General features: G+C 40.4%; 1 protein-coding gene across 1 annotated transcript in view; it reads right to left on the reverse strand.

Annotated features, from left to right (window-relative positions):
• AFF3 (ALF transcription elongation factor 3) overlaps positions 1-24,838 on the reverse strand; it is a 403,834-nt gene that overhangs the window by 189,363 nt on the left and 189,633 nt on the right. The window lies entirely within an intron of this gene.

Genomic DNA, 24,838 nt, shown 5'->3' on the forward strand with positions numbered 1-24,838 from the left:
TCTGTGCTAAACTGAATATATATTTGTTTCCCTTGTAGGCACTTGTTGACTGTATTGAAGTCATGCCTTTACTTTCTCTTTGTTAAGCTAAATAGACTCCAGGAGCTCAATCTATCACTATACAGCATGTGTTCTAATCCTTTAATCATTCTCATGGATCTTCTCTGAACCCTTCCCATGTATCAACATCTTTCTTGAATTGTTGCACCAGAACTGGACACCATATTCCAGCAGTGGTCATAGAAGTGCCAAATTCAGAGGTAAAATAACTCCTACTTGAGATTCCTCTGTTTATGCATCTAAGGATAGCGTTGGTCCTTTTGACCACAACATCTCACTGGGAGCCCATGTTTAGCAGATTATCTACCAGCACCCTGAAAATCTCTTTCAGAGTCATTGCTTTCCAGGAAGAGTCCCCCATCCTGTCAGTGCAGCCTACATTCTTTGTTCTTAGATGTACACATTTACATATATCTCTACTAAAACACATTATATCTGCTTGCACCTCACTTAACAGGTGATCTGGATCGCTCTGTATCAGTGACTCTGAAATGTCCGTAACTCTGAACAAAACGTTATGGTTGTTCTTTCAAAAGTTTACAACTGAACATTGACTTAATACAACTTCAAAACTTTACTATGCAGAAGAAATATGCTGTTTTGCCTTTATTTTTTTAGTCATTTATGTTTAACACAGAGTGTTTAACAAACACAGTACTGTGTTTGTTTGTTTTTTTGGTCTCTACTGCGCCTGATTGCGTATTTCCAATTCAAAATGAGGTGTGTGACCAATCAGTTCGTAACTCTAGTGTTTGTAACTCTGAGATTCTGCTGTACCTGCAATTGCCATTTTACTTCAGTGGGAATTGAATATGCTCACAGTCTCCACTCAGCTTTTTGTCCTTTCCCTACATTTACTGAATTAGTTATTTGGTTTTAGAAAGGAGATATGTTTACCTTCTCCTGGCTGCATACACTATTTTAAGAGCACCTTCAAGGTAAGCAATTCCTTCATAGTCCAAGCCTGAGCAAATTAGCCTTCAAAGGGTGGTTCAAGGTTGCTCTTTTTGGCAAAAAAAAATATATATATTTATTTGAAAAAAGAAGTGTGAACAACTTGTGCATTCTTGCTCAACAACAATGGAATAGCGCATAGGGCATTTCATGGCCTGCCTTAATAATTCTTTCTCAGAACAAAGTCTCTCTAAGTGTTCTGCCAATGAAGTAATCTATTTGACTAACCATTCCAAGATGGTTTATGAGTTATAAATGTCACCTTCAAAATGTTCTTGATAAACAGTTTATTTTCTAATAAAAAACTGCATTCTTTTGTGTTATTTGAAGCTAAAAATCTTAAATGATTTATTATACCTGTGTAATCTCTGTGGGTGCCTCTAATCAGAGCATCATCTGGTTTGAAGTTTCACTATCAGAATTGCTTTGCTTTTCAGTTCTTTCAGGCAGATTGATCATCTTATGACTCTCTTATCAGATAAGTGCCACCAACAGCAGTACATAGTAATTTTTATTATACAGTAAATCCTTTAAACACAGACAACCAAATCACTGTACAGTTTGCTATACAGAAGAACTATTTCTTACTGCTATGAGTGCCTGACACAGAGAATAATTTTCAAAACACCAATTAATAACATTTGGGGAAAAAAATTCTTACAGTAATGTTTTATTATGATTATATCTTTACAGAATGGAGATTTGTAGTATGTTTCTCTAGCCCTATGGCTGTGTGACCTAAACATTAAAGTTTTTCCCAGGCTAGGCCCTGTTGGGACCACTATCTCATGCTGTTGTATCTCATAATTAAATTACTTACATTTTAAAAGTTGGGGTTTTTTTTTGCATATCACACCCATTTTCATTTATGAATGAAAGGTATGTGTGTTTCCTCCAGTGGATGAAGTTCAGGCCCCAAAGAAACCATGAATGAAAGAAACCATGAAACTCAGAATGCTGATGGGTTTATCTGTTCAGAGGGAGATAGCTCAAAAATATACCCAGAATCTAACTATGGGGCCTTATTGGTTTAAGGTAGGAATGTTTTACTTCAGCTCTTGTAATTGTGGATCCAGGCATGCAGATAGGAAGCATTGCTGGTAACTTTACCCTAAATATACAACATTTCTGAGACATGCTTCTCAGCCCTTAAGATTTCCGTTTGTCTAAGACCCAGTTCCCCTGGGTTGTATAATTGCTGAATTCTCAGTCTCATCTTGACAGACACATTTTCTAAGAACTCTGCTATTCGGTGTACAGAAACCAATCTGTTACAGCAGGATATTTTTGTCCTCCCATCTTGCCTTCCTAGATCTGGCAATGAAACCTCTATCCATGGAAAGCATCAGAGTGCTGATTATAAGTGAGGATGACTTTTTCTGACATGTTAAAATCTTTCATATTTTTTTCCAGGATTATTTCTCATCCACACTTAGACAAAAAATGGTTTTAATGGTCTTTTTCTACTAGTTTACCTACTACTCACTTTGTGCTTTGAGTTTTGGTGTATAATTTTAATTTGACGTAACCCGTTGTGACATATAGACTTCATAGGAGCACTGATGTTTACTCGGGGTAATCATCTTTATTATACCCCTCCAAATTTGCCTTTATTGATCTGATATTTTAAATTGGGATTACTTGATATATTTTTTGTCTAAATTTGAATGTTAAATTATGGAAAATTAAAAATAATTAATAAAATATAAGTACAAAACTCTTATGAAAAATCAATCCTCTGTATTATAAGCACTACGCCACAAAGTAGTAACACATTTTGAATGCTGATGGCTCAGAAATGGCTAAATGAGATTTTGTAAAACCAAAACTTTATGAAATATGCATGGTCTCCTTAATACTGTTGGAGAACACCAAGCAAGAAATCTTGAAAACAGGAATAAATATTTAGATGTACAACAACATTTCAAATGTTGCAAGGTCGATGTCAAATAAATCTAGAAAATGTACTCTTGTGACTTTTGTCACAGTTCAGGGCAACTGCACCTGTATGTCCCTGTCCTTGGGGTAGGGTTACCATATTTCAGCAAGCAAAAAAGAGGACAGGAGGAGCCCCACCCCTGTCCTGCCCTAGCCCCGCCCCATCCTGCCCTAGCCCCGCCCCTGCCCTTCCCACTTCCCCCCCTCAGAACCCCCAACCCTCCCCCCGCTCCTTGTCCCCTGACTGCCCCCTCCTGGGACCCCTGCCCCTAACTGCCCCCCAGGACTCCACCCCCTACCTAAGCCTCCCTGCCTCTTGTCCCCTGACTGCCCCAACCCTTATCCACACCCCCACCCCCAGACAGACCCCTGGGACTCCCACGTCCCATCCAACCACTCCCCACCCCCTGACAGCCCCCCCAGAACTCCCGACCCATCTAAACCCCTCTGCTCCCTGTCCCCTGACTGCTCTGATCCCTCTCCCCACCCCTGCCCCCTGACAGCCCCCCCCCAGAACTCCCAAACACCCCCCCCGCTCCTTGTCCCCTGACTGCCCCCTCCTGGGACCCCTGCTCCTAACTGCCCTCCAGAACCCCCCCCCTACCTAAGCCTCCCTGTTCCTTGTCCCCTAACTGCCCCCTCCTAAGACCCCCCCCACCCTAACTGCCCCCCAGGACCCTACCCCCTACCTGTACCCTGACTGCCCAAAACCTTATCCACACCCCCACCCCCAGAAAGCCACCCCCCGTCTCTTGACTGCCCCCTCCAGAACCTCCCTGCCCCTTCTCCGACCCCCTTGCCCCCTTGTTGTTGGCCTTTGCCTAATGTCTCTGTGAACTTGCTCAGGAACGGCCTGAGCTGTTCGTCCCGGCAGGCTGGCTGGCAGTGGAGGAGGAGCGGGGGAGGAGCTCCAGACTGCTGGAGGCGATCTGCGAATGCAGGAAGGGAGGGAGTGCTCTTAGCTGCAGGGGAGAGGAGGGGTAAGCGGAGGAGGGGCTCTCTCTGGCTGTCGGAGCCCCATGTAAGTGGCACCATCCGGCCGGCTGCCCTGTTAGCCGCGCGCGCTCTGCATGGGGGGGAGAGGGGGGGAAGTCCGGACATTTACAAATTCCCCCCGGACGCTATTTTTAGCTCAAAAAGCCGGACATGTCCGGGGGAATCCGGACGAATGGTAACCCTACCTTGGGGTCCACCAAGGCATCCACTCTAGGCTCTCAGCTCCTCAGCTATCACCTCTCTTGCGTGGAGATGCATGTCTCTCGCCCTCCTAACCAGGGTTTTTCCAAACTGCACAGCTCCCTGCCTACACTGTCAGTTTCTCAGCAAGTCAGACTGCCTGAGCAGGCCTCCTTTGCTTTCTCCTCAAAGGCTATAAACAGTGTAATTGCCCACAGTTAAGTTACCACACAACTGTTTCTAAGCAAGCACATTTATCCTTAAGGTGAAAGCACAACAGAAAAAACATATTAAAGGAACAGAAGAACCTACATGTGTGCTACTGAGGTTACCAGAGAACATCCATCAGTCTTATGGGGCCTCAGTAGGCCTAAGTCCTTCCAACCCTTGGGGCATCCCTAGAAGAGAAGGTCCTTTCCATTTGATGGATCAGAAAGAAGGCCCTGATTAAGTTTAAATTCAGGCTATTTATCCAAAAGTTCTTTGTTTGTCTGTTGGTCTCTGGAGAATCGTGTCTGAACTAGTATATGAGAGCTTCCCCAGGTGCTGGTACCTGTCTGGAAGTATTACAACCTGAATGAATTTGCCTACCTCCAGCCCCCACTTTAAATTCCTGGAGGGGATGTGGTTACCTTCCCTCAAAGGATTACATTCAATCCTTGGCCCACAGTGACACCAACTTAATACAATAAGATCTCTCGAAGAGATTGCAGAAAATTGCCAGATCTGTCACCAGTCTGGGACAGGTCTCATGATATTTAGTGTATTTGATAAAACAGCTCCTGAAGTACATTTAATATGTGAGAATATCACTTTCCTTTAAAAAGAAAAATGAAAGTTTCTAGCCCTAAAAACATGAACCTAAAAGGCTCAAAATTTGAAAAACAATCTGTCCAAAAGGCTGAATTCTGATTTCTAAATTAGAATTAAACTTCATCCCTTCAAATCATGGGACTGTTAAAAAAGTCTCTGAGCTGTCCAATTTGTTTGAAATGCTGACAATTAGGGCTGTCAAGTAATTAAAAAAAATAATCACGATTAATTGTACTGTTAAACAATAATAGAAAACCATTCATTTAAATATTTTTGGATGTTTTCTACATTTTCAAATATTTTGATTTCAATTACAACACAGAATACAAAGTGTACAGTGCTCACTTTATTTTTATTACAAATATTTGCATTGTAAAAACAAAAGAAATAGTATTTTTCAATTCACCTAATACAAATACTGTAGTGCAATCTCTTTATCATGAAAGGTTTCAGAGTAGCAGCTGTGTTAGTCTGTATCCGCAAAAAGAACAGGAGTACTTGTGGCACCTTAGAGACTAACAAATTTATTTGAGCATAAGCTTTCGTGGGCTACAGCCCACTTCATCAGATACATACGAAAGCTTACAAATGTAGAATTATGTACAAAAAATAACTGCATTCAAAAATAAAACAATGTAAAACTTTAGAGTCTAGAAAGTCCACTCAGTCCCACTTCTTGTACAGCCAATCGCTCAGACAAACAAGTTTGTTTACATTTGCAGGAGATAATGCTTCCTGCTTCTTGTTTATAATGTCATCTGAAAGTGAGAACAGGCGTCCATATGGCACTGTTGTAGCTGGCATCGTAAGATATTTACATGCCAGATATGCTAAAGATTCATATGTCCCTTCATGCTTCAACCACCATTCCAGAGGACATGCTGATAATGGGTTCGGCTAGATAACATTCCAAAGCAGTGCGGACTGACGCATGTTCATTTTCATCCTCTGAGTCAGATGCCACTGGCAGAAGGTTGATTTTCCTTTTTGGTGGTTCGGGTTCTGTAGTTTCCGCATCAGAGTGCTGCGCTTTTAAGACTTCTGAAAGCATGCTCCACACTTCGTCCCTCTCAGATTTTGGAAGGCACTTCAGATTCTTAAACCTTGGTTCGAGTGCTGTAGCTATCTTTAGAAATTTCATATTGGTACCTTCTTTGCATTTTGTCAAATCTGCAGTGAAAGTGTTCTTAAAATGAACAACATGTGTTGGGTCATCATCTGAGACTGCTATAACATGAAATATATGGCAGAACGCGGGTAAAACAGCAGGAAACATACAATTCTCCCCCAAGATGTTCAGTCATAAATTTAATTAATGCATTATTTTTTTAATGAGCATTGTCAGCATGGAAACATGTCCTCTGGAATGGTGGCCAAAGCATGAAGGGGCATATGAATGTTTAGCATATCTGGCATGTATATACCTTGCAATGCCAGCTACAAAAGTGCCATGTGAATGCCTTTTCTCACTTTCAAGTGACATTGTAAATAAGAAGTGGGCAGCATTATCTGCCGTAAATGTAAACAAACATTTCTCTTAGTGATTGGCTGAACAAGAAGTAGGACTGAGTGGACTTGTAGGCTCTAAAGTTTTACATTGTTTTATTTTTGAATGCAGGTTTTTTTGTACATAATTCTACATTTGTAAGTTACACTTTCATGATAAAGAGATTGCACTACAGTACTTGTATGAGGTGAATTGAAAAATACTATTTCTTTTGTTTATCATTTTTATAGTGCAAATATTTGTAATAAAATATAAAGTGAGCACTGTACACTTTGTATTCTGTGTTGTAACTGAAATCAATACATTTGAAAATGTAGAAAAACATGCAAAACTATTTAATAAATTTCAATTGGTATTCTATTGTTTAAGAGTGCGATTAAAAATGAGATTAATCGCAATTAATTTTGTTGAGTTAACTGCATGAGTTAATTGCATGAGTTAACTGCGATTAATCATCACCCCTAGTGACAATGTTCAAATTCCTCCCCTAGTGGGGAATATGCCACTGACAGATCATTTAGGTGATACTGGGTGTTGTAATATTAAGCATTTATTTTACACTGGCTCAAATTCATTCACTGGTGCACACTGACATATTTATGGGCTGAGACACATTGTATTATTTTACACACATACACACACACACACACACACACACACACACACACACACACACACACACACACACACGTGTATTATACTATAACTAGTTTCCTTTCCACCTATGTGAATCAGATTTCAGTAGTTAAATGCAAATGTTCAGTTTTGCAGACAGAAGCAGGTAATCTTACACAATATGCAAACTCAGCTTTTATTCAGATTGAAGAAGAAACATTCAGATGAAAAATCCACAATGTATATCCTAACTGTAAAATTAGTTTCAGCAACAATAATTAAGTAAGAAGACATTTTTTGTGGCTTAATGACTGGTTATGCAGTGGTTCGTTTTGGACTTTTAAGCCTAACGTGTAATTAATTTCCAAGAAGAGTACTGTGCAGTGGTAAATAATAGTAATGGTTCCGGACTAAAGGCAATGCTATCTATTTAGTGCTATCCATCTCTCTGTATGGCATTTGAAACCAGCAATGTCTATCTAGGTGAAAATGTTCAGTAAACTTGTAACTTAATAAAAAGCAGTGAATTCAATTCTCCATTAAACTTGGGTCTAACTTCTCCTGTTTACTCCTGTATTCGTTTTTTCCCATAATCAAAAATGAGCATTGGGCCAGTGGTTACCTATCAAACTCCACCTTCTCACTGAAAGTTCAAGAAGAGGTTGGGAGAATGTGTTAAAAGGTCCTAATGCCAATGGCATAAAAAAGGTAAAGGGAAATTCATGGGACAGGGAATAATCAAAGATAAAGAGAAATTCATGAAGGACAGAAGAGAGGAGGCCAAGGCCTATTAAGGGTCATGAGAAGAAACATAGAATCATAGACACTAGAGATGGAAGAGACCTATAGGATAATCTAGTCTAGGAGTTCTCAGATTTTCAATAGTAAATGAAACAGAGGAATTGTCATACTGGATCACAACTGAGATCCATCTCATTCCCTATCTGGTTTCCAACAGTGAGTAGCACCAGCTGCTTCAGAGAAAGGTGTAAGAACCCTACGGTAGGCAAATATGGAGTAATCTACCCCCCACATTAGGCCTCATCCTAATAGCGAATCACTAGAGATTGGCTTAAGCCCTGAAAGATTGTGTTTAATATCCCTTCCACATAATTTGTTATCATTCATTATGTCAGCTCTGGATATCCTTGTTATAATATGCATATCCAAATCTTTTTGAATTGTGTTAAGTCTTGGCCTCACTGACTTCCAATGGCAATGAGCACTGCAGTTTAAATGGCATGTTATGTAGCAAAGTAGTTTTTATTTTTATCGGTTTTGAATTTCCCAGTTTTGTATTTCATCGAATGTCTCCTCACTTTTGTGTTATGAAACAGGGAGAACAGAAGTTCCCAATCTACCGTCTCTATATCATTAATCACATTTTTGAGATGTGGTCACCAGTGCTGTACACAATATGCTGATGAGCCCGTGCAACTGATTTACATAAAGGCATTACAATATTCTCTATATTATTCACCATCCCCATTCATTGTGCAATCTAACATTTTGTTTGCTTTTTAGACCACAGCTGCACATTAAGCAGAGTTTTTTATTGAGCTCTCTTCTATAGTGATGCCCTGATCCCTTTCTTGAGTTGATAAAGTTGATTTAGAACTCTGTAATATGTTATGAATAGCTTAAATTTTTGCCTCCAATGTGCATTTGTCATCTAGTTTATTTAGGTCTCTCTGAAATTCTTCACAGTCCTGTCTCATCCTCTGAAACCTAAATAACGGTGTCATTTTGCAAATTTTGCCATCTCCTCACATAGTCCTCTTTCCAGATCATTAAACAACATGGGACCTAGTTAAATAACATGGGACCTACTACAGGACCTTTAGGCACATCTTTTCAATTATGAAAATTGACCATTTAATCTTACTCTTTGCTTTGCCTCCTACCCTGTTCTTGATCCATGACAATACTTTGTCTCACCCCTCAACTACTTAGCAAGTAGTCTCTTGTGTAGGACCTTGATGAAGGCCTTTGGAAAGTCTATATAAATTATGTCAACCAATTCTCCTTTATCCACTACTTTATGACATGTTCAAAGAATTCTAAGAGATTAGTGCACATAATTTTCCTTTGCAGAAACTATGCTGGCCAGAGCACAGATCACCTTGCCCCCATTACATGATTGCACAGACCATCTCCCTTTCCAGTCACAACCACATAATATCCCTGTGGAAACTACGGTAATTGTTATATGGAGAAATATTAGAGAGGTATCTGATGCATTTGAGCTGACTTTTAATGCAATCTATAAACTAGAAATGGGTAGAGAAGCCAACATCAGGTGACCAGCAAGCTCTCCATGAATCACTAGCAAGTGCTTCATGGATCACAGTTTGAGAAACTCTGATCCAGTCCATCTCCTTGTCATTATAAAACTGTTCTCTACACCAGGAGACCAGACTCTGAGCTGGTGTCAGCTGGCCTAGATCCATTAATTTCAGAGGAGCTACACTGATTGACACCACCTGAAGAGCTCACTACGCTTTCAGTACTTTAATGCTAGTTTCAAACAGCCAAAGTAACGAGGCTGACACCATTCGTCCTGGGGGAATATTTCAAAGCCTAAAGAATTTCTCTCTCAGAATGTTTGGTCTGATCATCAGACTAAATTTTCTTTGTGTTAATTTTATTCCATGAATCCCAGTTACTTCCCCAGTGTATTAGATTAAACAATTCCACCCACATCTTGATCTTTATACCCTTCAAATATCTGCATATGGTTATGTTCCCACCCCCCTAGTTGTCCCTTAGCCAAGCTGTACATACCTAGAAACTTTATTCCTTCCTCACTTATCACTTCCTCTAATGCCCCAATAATTTTTGTTGCTTATCTCTGAGCACCCTCAGATTTGTCATATTTTTGGTAATGTGGTTCCCCGAACTGACTGCAATATTCTGGGGGTGGTTGGATCATAGCTATATAGGACATGGTAACTCATTGCACTGTGTGTACCCGATAGGGTTGCCAACTTTGGCTGGCTGAATTCCTGGAGATTTCATCACATGACATAATCTTTAATTAAAGATTAATCTTTAATTCCTGGAGACTCCAGGACAATCCCGGAGGGTTGGCAACCCTAGCACCAGAGTAAAGTAAGGTGCTAAGCACCCTCCACTCACACTAAAGTCAGTGGCATTGGAAGGCACTTAGTATCTTGCGGGATCAATCCTATGAAGGCCTGTTTTATGCAAGGCCTTATAAAGCATATTCCTTCTTCTGCAGCCATATTACGTTGCAGACAGATGTCTAATTTGTTGTCCATTATCATTCCTTACAGGGTTACTGCTTCCCAGGTTTCACCCTCCTCTTGTACGTGTGTGTTTTGGATTATTTTTCGACAGCTAGGTTAGTTTGCATTTTTCCAAAATGAATCTCCTTTTATCATTTTCTGCCCCTATTTTTAACCTCTATAGGTCTCTTTGTAGTATTTTGCTGTTTTAACTGCTGCTTGTATCTCCTTGGGATTAGTATCATCTGTGAATTTCATTAGTGTGCTGTTTACTCCCTCTTCCAGATCTTAATAAAGCTGTTAAATAAGGTCCTAATACCGAATCCGATGGTACTCCACTAGTCACTACCAACCAACCTGGTGTATTGAAATTTATCATCACTGGCCGTTTATGATCTTTTAGCCAGTTTTCAATTAATCTATGTTAAATTTTAATTAATTTCTCAGTTAATGTTTCACGGTGTCAGATGCATTACTAAAATCCAGATCTTTTACATCTACTCTATTCCACTCATCTATTGATTGAGGGGAGAGACAGGGAGCTATTAAAGGGTCACTGAGAGGGATGAGGAAGTATCCTCAAAGAAGCCATTTGGATGAGCATCCAAACTGGCTGGGATGATTTAGTTGGGAATTGGTCCTGCTTTGAGCAGGGAGTTGGACTAGATGATCTCCTGTGGTCCCTTCCAACCCTGATATTCTATGATTCTATGATTCTGAGTGTCAATCCAACACACCTTCTGAGGTTCATCCAGAACTCACTTTGGATGAAGGACCACCCTAACTCATGCTGAATGGTAACTTACTAAGGACCACCCTAACTCATGCTGAATGGTAACTTACTCCATGACTGGTACCACTGAAATAGTGGATTTATCACAGAGTAAGGTACCACCAAATGTGAGTAAGGGTGGCAGAATCTGGTCCTAAGTTCTCATGTCTCTCTGAATATGTTCCATATTTCAGCTTCCATGGCTTTTTTTCCCCTTTAGTACTCTGTTCCACAGACCAATTACCCTCTATGTAAAGGAGTTTTTCCTAATCCTCTGTTGTCACCAGACTATCCTTTAGTTCGTGTTATTTGCACTGTGTATTTTCTAAAGTGCAGAAAAACACCTTTACACCTCACAGTTTCAACTCATCCTACAGTGGGGCTCAAAAACTAAGAGCACTGTGAGAAGCGATATAGACAGACAGACACCACTAAATGATTGTTTTTTCTTCATTTAAAACAAACAAACAAAAAACCTCTGACTATGAACTGATTCCATCTAGTAACACTCCAATGCTGTGCTATCTACTGATATGCTTGAAATATCTGTCTGCTTATCAATGTCTTTGTCTTTAAGTAGATCTGAGAGGAGGAAGGGCAGAGACCTGGGCCCTGATTCTGATAGCACTTACAGTTAGGGTGACCAGACAGCAAATGTAAAAAATCGGGACGGGGGTAGGGGGTAATATGAGCCTTATAAGAAAAAGACCCAAAAATCAGGACTGTCCCTATAAAATCGGGACATCTGGTCACCCTACTTACAATTGTTTTCACACTGTTCTAATTCAACTGCTCTGAATGGAGTTATTCCCGATTTACACCCCCGCACCTCTTCCCTCTCTCACAGAGAGAGAGAGAGAGATGAGAGCAGAGAGGGATTAAGCCCTTGGAAAGGCGGGAAGGTCAGAGATTTTGCAGACTGCAGCATAATTACCTTCAGCATTAAATCTCCAGATGTTTGGTATCTGTGCCGTTCTACAGAATGAAACCATTCCAAATCATGAACATTTGTAAAGTGATCTGTGGATCAACTCATTCTATGGTAAATCACAAATGCCCGTGTGGTAAACTTTCAATTTGGAATGTGGTTTCACTGTGTTGCTGGAAATGTGCAGCAAATAACCTATTCTATAATGTTTAATCCACACCTCAAAATATATAACTTGATACATACAAAACAGTCCAATAACAGTTTATTTATCACATTGATTCATTTAAGTTTTTTCATGATCATATTTTTTAACCCAAAGATAGGTAGGTTTGGGTATTTTTTTAACTAGCTGAGCTCTTAAACCCAGTTGAGGCCAGGAACACTTAAAAGAGCTAAAGTTTGCAAGTATTCTAGTAAGGATATATACTGTACCAAGCTCTCTGGTATCATAATTTAAGTAACGAAGATTTTCCACCTCTAACTGACAATTATAAAAACCAAGCTGTGTCAAGCTAAACCACCAAACAGCGTCTAGAAGCTTGCTCTAAAATAGTTTGCATATTTTTCATATATCAAAAGAGGAAAGAATCACTTACTTATTCCCTATGTTGAATCTCTGAATCTATTTAGAAAGTTATGTGCTCAAATGAATGCAGTGGGCCATGTGATGTGACAATTGTCTGAAAACTGGCCTTGCCCAGGCAAGCTGCGATGATGTGGTTAATGAAGGTACAATCTTTATTAGTGCATTAACCTCCTGCACCCAAGGACTATGGATTCTAATTCTTGAATTGCCATGCAAGACTGATGCAGCTAGTTTTCTGGTCTCAGTTGGCAGCAAGCTAGCAGAAGTAGATAATGAAGATGAATGGCTGCCTCTTGGGTCTCTTGGGAGCGGGAGGAGGAAAAGTAAGGGGGGAAAAGACCTAGGATAGTTCAAGGTCCAGATCTCTGCATGATTTCAAATAATAATGAAAAAAGTGCACACAGTAGGCATTTTTAGAGCCCCTAACAAACATGCTATTTTTGCACTTTGTTAACAAAGCAACAGTGTCGTAGACTCAGGATTACCTTGGACAAATGTCTAGGAATTAAAACAAAGGGGATAAAAAATAAAGAACAAGCTACCTGAGTTAGGCTGTTTACCTGGAATTGACAGATGACTGTGTTTATATGGACAAAGGAGTGGTAAAAAAACTGCCCAAAGTTCCAAATCAGTTTCAGGTTAGAATTAGGTACATGGATAAATATTTACAATGCAGAAACATTTTATACATCTGTGTTGTCATCTGCAACAGAAACATTTTATGTTCTGATGTAAAAGTTTTCTTATTTCAGACAGAGTAATTCAGCTAGGTGTAATAATGGAATCAAAGCATAACTTCTTGTGGAGAAATTATTAATGTTATGGAAAGCTGGCATCCAAAGGAAGTATTCTGATGGGTGTACTAGGGATCTCAATCCATCTAATAGTTCAAAGTCTAAACAAAAGATCAAATTAACTTCATTTCGTCTCAATGCCAGTTTCTCACACCCTGGGCCAGCATGAAGAGGGAGTATTGTGGAGACTACACATTCTCGCTTCTGGGGTGTGGGATGGGGAGTCTGGCCTTATTTACATTAGAAAAATCAATTGGTGGAGCATCAATTGATTGTTTTAACCTGGCTTGTTCAATCACTGACTGTCCATCAGAGTGACTGATTGGTACATTAACTGAAATAGCAGTTGGTAGATTTCATCACTCTTCTCCCAGACTCTAGTTAGCTAATGTTCTCAAAATGGGACACCTCCGTTTGTGCTGGTTTCTTCCAACATGGATGATGAACTCTTGATGTGTTTATAACTTCCCTTATATTGGCAGTCAAAACACAGAACAAACTTTTGTATTTGCTACAAATATTTTGAAACACATTTTATAAAAAGTTCTGTTTACTCAGATATGGCTGAACTATGTTTTAAAGGAGCTGGCACATGTTGGGAGTGACATTTAGCTGCCCCATCCTAGCTAGACAGACTCCCAGGAGGAATTCCTCTAATAGCTCCGTCAGGGGGTGTGACTTGAACCCAGAGGCTATTGGAAAGGATGTCACTGCAGTTAGGAAAGAAGATGGCAGGAAACTTATTGCACCCTCTTTGTTTTTTGTACCTGAGGAGGAGCTGGGCAAAATCTATGCCATATGTAATAAGAGCCTCGGCTTTTATTTTAGAACTGGCTACAGCCTGTATATAAAGGTTTGTTCAAGCACCTGCTAAGATACATTACTAAACAGCTACTGGACATTATATAAAGAAACAAAACTTCTCTCTCATACTGTTACAATAAACCTCTCGATCAATTTGGCCAACATGAAAAAAGTGACAAAGGGACAGAAAAGCTCAGAAAGGAAAAGGTCAGAATTAGAATTGAAAACGCAGTTCCGCTCTGAAAAGTGGCTCTGTAAAACTAACATTGTGGGGTTGCATATTTATTATCTCTCAGTGTCTTCAGATGAAATGTTCTCAATTTACAAGAAAAATTTGCCATCCTGGGATAGACATTCTCCAGAATTTAAGGTTCCTTTTAAAAAAGTCCATTAAAAATCATTCATTTTTGCAGCATTCAATATCGTGTGTAAAAATAAACAAATAAAACCTGTGACCCATTGGAATCTATATCTGTATGAGGTCCTCATGAGTAAGAGGATGGAATTATCTATTTGTTTAAAACAGACAAAAGCAGAAAATTGCTGTTTCCTCATGTTCCCCTTGTCTGTTTATTGTATCCACCTGTTACCTCTTATCTTTTGGGGCAGGGATTGTTTTTTGGTGTATGTATATACAGTACCTAGCACAATGGGGTCTCGGTCTATGCCTAAAGTTCCTACGTGCTATGATAATACAAATAATATATTATTTACGTAGACTGTAAGCTCCTTGGGACAGGGTCTTACAGACTCTTACATTTTGCTCTGTGTTTGTACAGCACCTAACACAATGGAGTCCTGGTCTGTGACTGGGGTGCCTAGTTACTAGCATAATACAAATTAATAGTAACAACTGTGTTTGGCAGAGGGCAGACCTTTCTGATGATGCCACTTACTCTGTTTTACATCATAGGATTTCCCTTCTGCTTTCCTCAGATGGCCTCTCAGTATGATTAGTCCCCCCCCTCTCAGTGTACTCACTCCCCATCAGACTCCTGCCCACGAGCCTGGTAACTGAGAGCAGCTTCCAGAAATGGAAGCAAGATGAAACAACCAAAGAACTCGGGCGGGCAGCCAGTCAGCCAAGTCAGGAGAAAACACACACTCAGTGGGGAGGCTGCAGAATGGGGCATACAGCTACAGAAAATGCAAGAGGTTAAGCAGGTCTGCTCCAAAGTTATCCCCATTGCAGAAGTCTGGCATGATTTTCTGCCACTGCATCTTGTGTAGCTGATTGCATTTGTGGATAGTCAGTGTGAAATCTGTGTTGATAATATTTTCTCCCACCCTTTGTCTGTTCCGTCTATCTATCCTGCAAGCTCTGTGGGACAGGGATTGTCTCTTACTTTATGTTATACCGTGCCTAGCATAATGGGGCTCTGATTTGGGTTGGGTTCTCTAGATACTATTGTAATACAAGTAATTATAAATAATAATTTGGTACTATTTTACACTCACTTTGCACAGGTGTAAATGATAACACAAGATGTCAAAGCCTTGGAGAATCAGGCCCATCCTCTCCAATGAGGATTACCAGCATAAGCCCTTGCCTAACAGTGGTATTCACCTGTTGTAGAAAACTAGGTCACTGACAAAACTTACGTGGCAAAAATTCCATATGAAGGAATAAAACACAAATCCACTGCACAACCCAAAATGACTACAGTATTCCATTGTTTCACTGCAGTAAATTTGTACAAGGTAATTGGTATATGAATTAATAACAGATACATATTTAAAAAAAAACCACTTTATGGGTTTTTTTGGGGTGTGTGTGGATTTTTTTATTTGGTTCTTTTTACAGGAATGTCGTCAATGGTTTCATCAGAAAATATGTTTAGAGAACAAATGTTAAAATGGAGAAGATTTTGAAAAGCATGTAAGTATTTAGAAGCATGAGTCTCATTGGCTTTCAATGGAATTTATGCTCCTAAATCCATCAAGAACTTTTGAAAATCCCACCCACAGATAGGGTGACCAGACAGCAAGTGTGAAAAATTGGGACAGGGAGTGGGGGGTAATAGGCACCTATATAAGACAAAGCCCCAAATATCGGGACTGTCTCTATAGAACTGGGACATTTGCTCACGCTACCCACAGAGACCATGAAGAATGACTAACACAAACTGAGTGTAACTCAACAGGAGATTTCATTGTTCTGTATAGAAGCAGAATGAAGGACTTTGAACCTGATAATACCTAAGTCCTGTTGATATGTTTGAGGCGGTTGGGTTTGGGGGTGTGGTTTTTTTTGTTTTGGACTTTTTTTGACCAACTGAAATGCAAGCCTGGTTATCATAACCTTTCACATAATTTCAAATGGCTTGGTAAGTATGGGATATGTTGTCCTTATATTATTGTTATGGCTACTGCTATTAGTTTCTCAGGATCACAGACACAATGAGCAGATAAAAATGGACTGCTTTTAATTACTGTACATATTGTTTTCTGTTCTTAGGGCACAACATCTGTACCGGTGCCAATTAGAAGAAGAGTGCATTCCACCTACTTGCAGACCTGCTCAGGGACCAGGCACAATAACAGTCCTTGTATTTAGGAAGCACAAGAAGGGTATTAGACTAGTGTTGCAGCTGGCAGCTTCTTGAGAGGGGACACTGAACTGGCTAGCAGAGGGGATCAGATGCTGCATTACCTTCAAGAGTGTCACAGAGGCCATATTCCTCTTGCCCTTCTATAAAACATTGTGCCTGTCAGAAGCACAATTCCCCTCTAAGCTCCAGCTTGGGCCATGTGCCTCCATATCACCCCCACCATGGTTCCACCTTCTCTCCAACCCATCCAGAAGCAAGATGGAGCAGTCCCCTACTATTTTGTTCTCCTCTGCCCCTGTGTGGCTGCACTGGGGCTGCATAAATCTGGCACTTTCTCTAAAAAGAAATTTAATATTATACTTCTATCTATCCACAAATATGCTCACCAGACAGTTAGGCATTCTGTACCTGTGCAGTTGTTATCTACTGTTTATATTAAGAAGATTCTTCAATGCTATCATTGCCTCAAGCTTTGTCAGCTTTAAGCCCTGAAACAATAATACTTAGTGCTTACAGCATACATTGCCTTTCATCTGAAGATTTAGAGGCATTTTACAAACTTTACGGACTCCCACCATCCTTGTAATTTAGGTAAGTACCATACTATTATTACCAGGCCACACACAACAAAAAACCCCAAACAAAGAAAAAAATTAAATCTGGAATTACAGTTGAAAGAATCTTCATTCAAAAACTTCTTAAGAGAACACTATCATTTTCTCATAAAAACACAAATGTTAGAAAACCCAGAAATTCCTAATTAAGGTTCCACTTGACATAAAACCCCCCAAAAACTCCAAAATATTTTAAAGTATGTAAATACATGTTAAGGTCATGCAAACAACCTTTACTCTGCCCCCTGAACCTCAGATTCGGAAAACAACTCAGAAAATCTTACCCATCCATTACCCAGGTTCATTTAATTATTGACCACAAAAACAATAGGTTATCCACACAAGAAAGTTGCACGAGTTTAACTAAAAGGTATGATTTTAAACTGATTTAGTTAAACCACTGCCAGGGGCTGTGTGGACACTTCTATTTCAGTTTAAATCAGGCTTATTTAGGTTTCATTTAAGTACATTAGGAATTGGTTAAAGCTAAATTGACATATGCAATTCTTGAACTGAAATAAGAGTGTCCATTCAGGGGTTTGCACCAGTTTAACTAAATTGGTTTAAAAACTGATTTAATGTAAACTGGTGAACCTGTCTGATAGGCTGCTTCAGAGTTTCTAGTTGTTTTCAGGTTGCTGCTATAGACTCTCAGTACAGAGAGCATGGTTTTAGAGGTGGAGAGAGATGAAAAAAACACACTGACAAAAGTTTTTAAAATCCTCTAAAGCACTCCTAAAATAATTTGCCAGCAAATGTATGTGTTTTTGAAATAGGATTCTGTGTCATAATGCATACGCACAAGGAAGTAGACTTAAGGTTGCAAATGCTTGCTTATTTTTCATTTAACTGTGGGTGACTAATTTATTTACTTCTGAGTGCTTACTTGTGCAACCTTAACATTAACTTAAAGTAGCTTTTTAGATGGGAACGTATATATAGCACAGCATTGTTTTCTCTTACCTTATGGAGATTGATTTATTTTAAATAACAAAAGTAATACTTATAAAAGAGGGAAGTTCAGAGCCTAGCATTGTCACTTCTGAATCATACTACCCATTATTCTTATAGTAGGAAACCAGAAAGATCAACTTTAACTTCGGAACTTTAAAATATTTAAAATACTTACAGCTAGCTTTGTGGCAGCAAATGTTAATTTATTTTGCTCTCCATTGAAAAGATCTACCAAATTGCAATATGTGGCTGACTGATTGTCTAGGGCAAAATTCATACCTCTACCAAGAGCCCATGCAATGGCTACATACCAAATAAGCTCTACTTAAGCCTAAAGTGGGTCTTCTACACAGGTGTACTTCACTCCTACTTATTAGAGCTAGTCCTGTAGGTTACTTCTTTTTTATTCTGAATGAGTCAGCTAATCCCCTAGTAAAACAAACCCTGGATGTATAATTCTATACAAATTTTAATCTATGCAGGACCCTATCAGGGAGATCATAAAATAGGGCATTACATTAGTGGAGTATCCAGGTGACAAAAGCATAAATCAGACACTCCCTCAGAGTCAGATGGAAACATCTGTAGTTTACTTAAATGGGAGAACAAGCAATGTAATCATAACCATTATATGCTTTTCATATGAGAACATGGATCCAGAATTATGCCAGGATGGTTAAAATAAAATGCAAAGACAATGAATATATTAACAGCTAACATGTTGAGAGAAAGAGTAATATCCCTAAGGTTAATGAAAATTCTGTCTTCAAAATACTGAGTATAAAAAACATGAGTGGTAAATGTTCTGGCCATCAGCCATGCAGGATTATATCACAAAGGACAATGGCGGCTAAAGTAAGGGAAGGTAAAATGGAGTGCCAGTAGTTTTGTAATGGTAATTCAGCAAATGGAAGCCAATACATAATACATATATAGTACATAGTGAAAAGCAGCCTGGAGTTTTAAGCTACAGTGTTATATAGTGAGATAATAAAAGATAAAAACTATATGTTCAAATTAATCTTTTAATGCCAACTAGCAGTAAAGTGTTAATAGAGTCTGGCTAATTTTATTGATAGATTCAATGTGCCATGCTGTTGAGTCCTTATCCACATTTAGCCCCACTGGATGGGTTCACACACTGCCATCAGTTTTTGATGCTTAGTCTCATTAGTCCTGCTATTTATATTGTTATACCCAATAATTCTTCTAATACTATCGTAGCTAAATGTTATTTATTGTATCTATATATACACAACAATATTAACACAGTTAAGCATCAGTATTGGTACTTGAGGGCACCATTAAATTCACTGTTCACTGAGAGATTTAATGATGGATTTAATGATATTAAACGGGAAAAAAACGCCCTTGGCCTTTACAGTCTCATTTAAAAACATATAAAAGAGTAGTAATTGCGGCAGTTATACTTCTTTTAAAGATCTTCCTTTCAATCACACTAAGCAATATAAGATCAGCTGCACCATGGCTATTACTGTCAAGTATCAGGGGGTAGCCGTGTTAGTCTGGATCTGTAAAAAGCAACAGAGAGTCCTGTGGCACCTTTAAGACTAACAGATGTATTAGAGCATAAGCTTTTGTGGGTGAATACCCACTTCGTCAGACACATCATCTGATGAAGTGGGTATTCACCCACGAAAGCTTATGCTCCAATACATCTGTTAGTCTTAAAGGTGCCACAGGACTCTCTATGGCTATTACTGTATCCTGGCCAAAGTCAGCAGCACTTGGCATATCATAATTAGCAAACTGACAGTAAATTCAGCTCCTGTACCTATGTGAGAGTGAGTGAGTAAACAATGAGGGCAGAAATTGGTTGAGAATTAACACCATAAGATTACCTGTGGGCTGTATTACACAGACTGACGTTAGCACCACATACTTTACAATGCAAAAGGTTGTGAAAAAACTGCACATTACATTTGTATAATTAATTCTTTTATAAAATATACCTTTTTTTGCAGGGTATTTTTAGGATCTTCCCAATCACACTACATGTCCCTTCCTTCCATTTTCCAAGCCCTAGTCATCATGACAACCCTCCCTCTGACTGAAGAAGGCTGGACAGAGCTCTCTTTGGTACCCATAGGTGCTTTTTGACCATCATCCAATGGATTTCCACTAAGAACGGCAGGAGGTTCTCCTTTTACCTCAGGGCTTGAGTGTGCTGGCTCTGCAGCACTCCCAGCCTCTAGAAGTCCAGGTAGCTCAGGACACCATCTAAGAAACAAATTCAAATTTCCATGCAATGCTAACGATTGGTCAGTCTCCCTGAACCCAGTTGTGATATCAGTAAGAGGATGACAGAAAAGTACTGAAGTATGAGGATCTTTCTTCAGGGTGAGATTTACCCCTGTGCAGAAGGCCTGCACAAGGCTGACTCATCTCTTAATTCCCATTTAAGCTTTCAAAATAAGTGGGATATAAGTACAGGCTTTGGGTGGCTTCTTTGCTCAGAACTGAATTTATCCCACCATAAATAAATAACTGTTCAGTTTTAGCCTTTTCTACATATTTTCAGTCCCTGTCACGAAAAGTAAACATTACTGGTAGTAATACAAACATTTACTTTAGTATTACAAACACTGACAACTAAAGATAACTGTAACATGATCTTCTTTGAATTTTGAACCAAAGAAGAAAGTTTTTCAAACAATTTCAGCATTAAAAGGAATATGGATCAAATCAAAATTACATTTCCATATACATGAGCGATAACACTTAAAACTAGATGTTTGGTAGCAGATAGTGCGAAAAATAAATGGAAAGTGATTGCTCAACAGAAAATATATCCCTTCCCTTCTGAAATCTTCTTGCTTGTGATAAATTCTACTAACAAAACAACTACCTGGGCATTTACAGAGACTTGCCATACAAAATATTGCAAGATAATGTATCTTGTCTAAAATGTGTGCATGTGTAGTAGAGAAAGAGATACGACAACAGTGGAAGTTTCCATTCCTTTTGGTAGCCACACACCAAATATTAGTAATAATAACATCTTACAGTATATTTATATATGTCTTTGGTCCCAGGGTGCTTTCCACACAAGGATTAAAAAAAATCACTGAGATTCAGCCACCTCTGCAGTGGAAACAGCAAATAGCTATAGAAGGTACATAACACATTGCACAACGGTGGGGGGAGGGAGAGGGAAGAACAAATTTTTGCCAGTAACTTCTTTCACATATGAAAATAGCACCCTACCAAGGCAGCTTCATAATGTCCTCTTACAAACTAAAAATCCATAGAGATCATTAAAGCCTCCATCTTCTGTAATATACTCTGTTAAAAATCATATATTTTTGTCTAGGGACAAAAGAGAGAAAATTCCATCTCTAATGAAATGTGTCCTGGGATCTTTGATGTCACCTAGCAGCACTGGATCTTTATAGACATATCTAACATCTCCATACTCTAAAACATAAGGCAGTGGTACTTACCCCTTTTGGGGCCCTAGCAGGAATATTTTGGGCCCCCCTAACTCCTCAGCCACCCCCTAAAAATACTAATAGCATTATTTCCACAAACCAAAAAATATACCAATATAATACATACTAATACACTTATTAAAAAGTTCATGTTAAATAATGTTGAGGTTAATCCTAAATTGGGGCCCCCTTTAGCTGCCTGGGGCACTAAGCAATTCTTAGTCTGCTTTTGCCTAGTGCCACCATTGCATATGTCACTCAGTTTATCTCAGAGGATGAGTCAGTTCAACTAACCTGAATGTCTGTGCCACTAAACTACACCCTTCCAGTTATTTACTCAGCATCAGGCTATGAAAACAGGGACAAATTTAGGCTCTGATCATACAATCTGATTCACAAGCGAGGATTCCCATCCTCCTGTGGAACCCTATGGGCCTGTGCTTGTTCAAGAAGATCTACGCATGTGTGTATTTGACAAGAAGAGAGAGATTTTTTAAAATTAAAAAATGTATATAAACATGTCAAGTTTATAGAGAAAGTAGCAATAAACCTTCCATGGGACAGGCTCCTGCCACCACTGAAGGCAATAGATGTTTTTCCACGCTCTTCAGTGGGCATGCAAGCAGGCCCTCTATGTTTCCCAACAGTTAGATACTATGGACATACCGATATGAAGAAATTAATTAAATCAGGTTGTAGCACTTTGCGATCTTTGAGTGAAAGATATTTATCTAGTCCAAGTCTCTTGTGCCAATATATACTGGAGGCCCTATGTTTTCTTTCACTCTTGGGGCTAAATTCCATCTTTGGGTGCTCACCTGTGGCTCCAGTTGAAGTCAGTGGGAGGCAGTTGCACTAGGGTTGTCAGGCATCCGGTGTTTGACCGGAACACCTGGTCAAAAAGGGACCCTGTCAGCACCGCTGACTGGGCCACTAAAAGTCCGGTTGGTGGCGCAGTGGGGCTAAGGCAGGCTCCCTGCCTGCTCTGGCTCCCTGCGGCTCCCGGAAGTGGACAGCATGTCCTGCTCCAGGGGTGGCCACAGGGGCACTACACGCTGCCCCCACTCCAAGCACCAGCTCCGCAGCTCCCACTGGCTGGGAACCTGTGGGCGTGGGCAGCGTGCAGAGCACCTTAGCCCCTTTGCCTAGGAGCCAGACACGCCGGCCAGTTCCGGGAGCCACCTGAGGTAAGTGCTGCCTGGCTGGAGCTCACAACCCAACCCCCTCCCCAGCCCTGAGCCCCCTCCCGCACCCAAACTCCCTCCCAGAGCCCGCACCTCCTCCTCCTGCATCCCAAACCCCTCATCCCCGGCCCCACCCGAGAGTCCACACCCCCTTCTGCACCCCAACCCCCTGCCCCAGCCCAGAGCCCCCTCCCACATAGAATCATAGAATATCAGGGTTGGAAGGGACCTCAGGAGGTCATCTAGTCCAACCCCCTGCTCAAAGCAGGACCAATTCCCAACTAAATCATCCCAGCCAGGGCTTTGTCAAGCCGGGCCTTAAAAACCTCCAAGGAAGGAGACTCCACCACCTCCCTAGGTAACGCATTCCAGTGCTTCACCACCCTCCTAGTGAAATAGTGTTTCCTAATATCCAACCTAGACCTCCCCCACTGCAACTTGAGACCATTGCTCCTTGTTCTGTCATCTGCCACCACTGAGAACAGCCGAGCTCCATCCTCTTTGGAACCCCCCTTGAGGTAGTTGAAAGCAGCTATCAAATCCCCCCTCATTCTTCTCTTCTGGAGACTAAACAATCCCAGTTCCCTCAGCCTCTCCTCATAAGTCATGTGCTCCAGACCCCTAATCATTTTTGTTGCCCTCCGCTGGACTCTTTCCAATTTTTCCACATCCTTCTTGTAGTGTGGGGCCCAAAACTGGACACAGTACTCCAGATGAGGCCTCACCAATGTCGAATAAAGGGGAACGATCACGTTCCTTGATCTGCTGGCAATGCCCCTACTTATACAGCCCAAAATGCCGTTAGCCTTCTTGGCAACAAGAGCACACTGTTGACTCATATCCAGCTTCTCGTCCACTGTGACCCCTAGGTCCTTTTCTGCAGAACTGCTACCTAGCCATTCGGTCCCTAGTCTGTAGCAGTGCATGGGATTCTTCCGTCCTAAGTGCAGGACTCTGCACTTGTCCTTGTTGAACCTCATCAGGTTTTTTTTGGCCCAATCCTCTAATTTGTCTAGGTCCCTCTGTATCCGATCCCTACCCTCTAGTGTATCTACCACGCCTCCCAGTTTAGTGTCATCTGCAAACTTGCTGAGAGTGCAGTCCACACCATCCTCCAGATCATTAATAAAGATATTAAACAAAACCGGCCCCAGGACCGACCCTTGGGGCACTCCGCTTGAAACTGGCTGCCAACTAAACATGGAGCCATTGATCACTACCCGTTGAGCCCGACGATCTAGCCAGCTTTCTATCCACCTTACAGTCCATTCATCCAGCCCATACTTCTTTAACTTGGCGGCAAGAATACTGTGGGAGACCACACCCATAACCCCTCATTTCTGGCCCCACCCCAAAGCCCCACCAGAAGCCAGAGCCGTCACCAATTCCCGCACCGGAACCCCATGCCCCAGCAGGGTGAAAGTGAGTGAGGGTGAGGGAGAGCAAGCGATGGAGGGAGGGGGGATGGAGTGAGTGGGGACGGGGCCTCAGAGAAGGGGTGGGGCCTCAGGGAAGGGGCTGGGTAAGGCACTCGGTTTTGTGCAATTAGAAAGTTGGCAACCCTAAATTGCACACACACACAAGAGAAAAAGTAATTTTTTCAGCACCAATAGCAAGGAACAAAGGGATTTAAAAAATGTGTGACTGGCCCAAATCCCTTCCTCTGGCCCTCCAATAAAACCACATCTTTTTAAGAGCCTGAAATGGCTAATATGGAACCTGCTCTGTTTGTTAAATAATACATATGCAGGTTTTTGCATGTCAGTTATGTATCAATTATTGCATAATTACATAATCACTATAATTAGATTTAACTACATAATTAGGATGTGTAATTACATAATTAGAACATGTAATTACTAGTTTAAAAAAGTGAAAATTATT

The sequence above is a fragment of the Emys orbicularis genome, chromosome 1 (assembly GCF_028017835.1).
Source record: "Emys orbicularis isolate rEmyOrb1 chromosome 1, rEmyOrb1.hap1, whole genome shotgun sequence".
Classification (NCBI taxonomy): Eukaryota; Metazoa; Chordata; order Testudines; family Emydidae; genus Emys; species Emys orbicularis.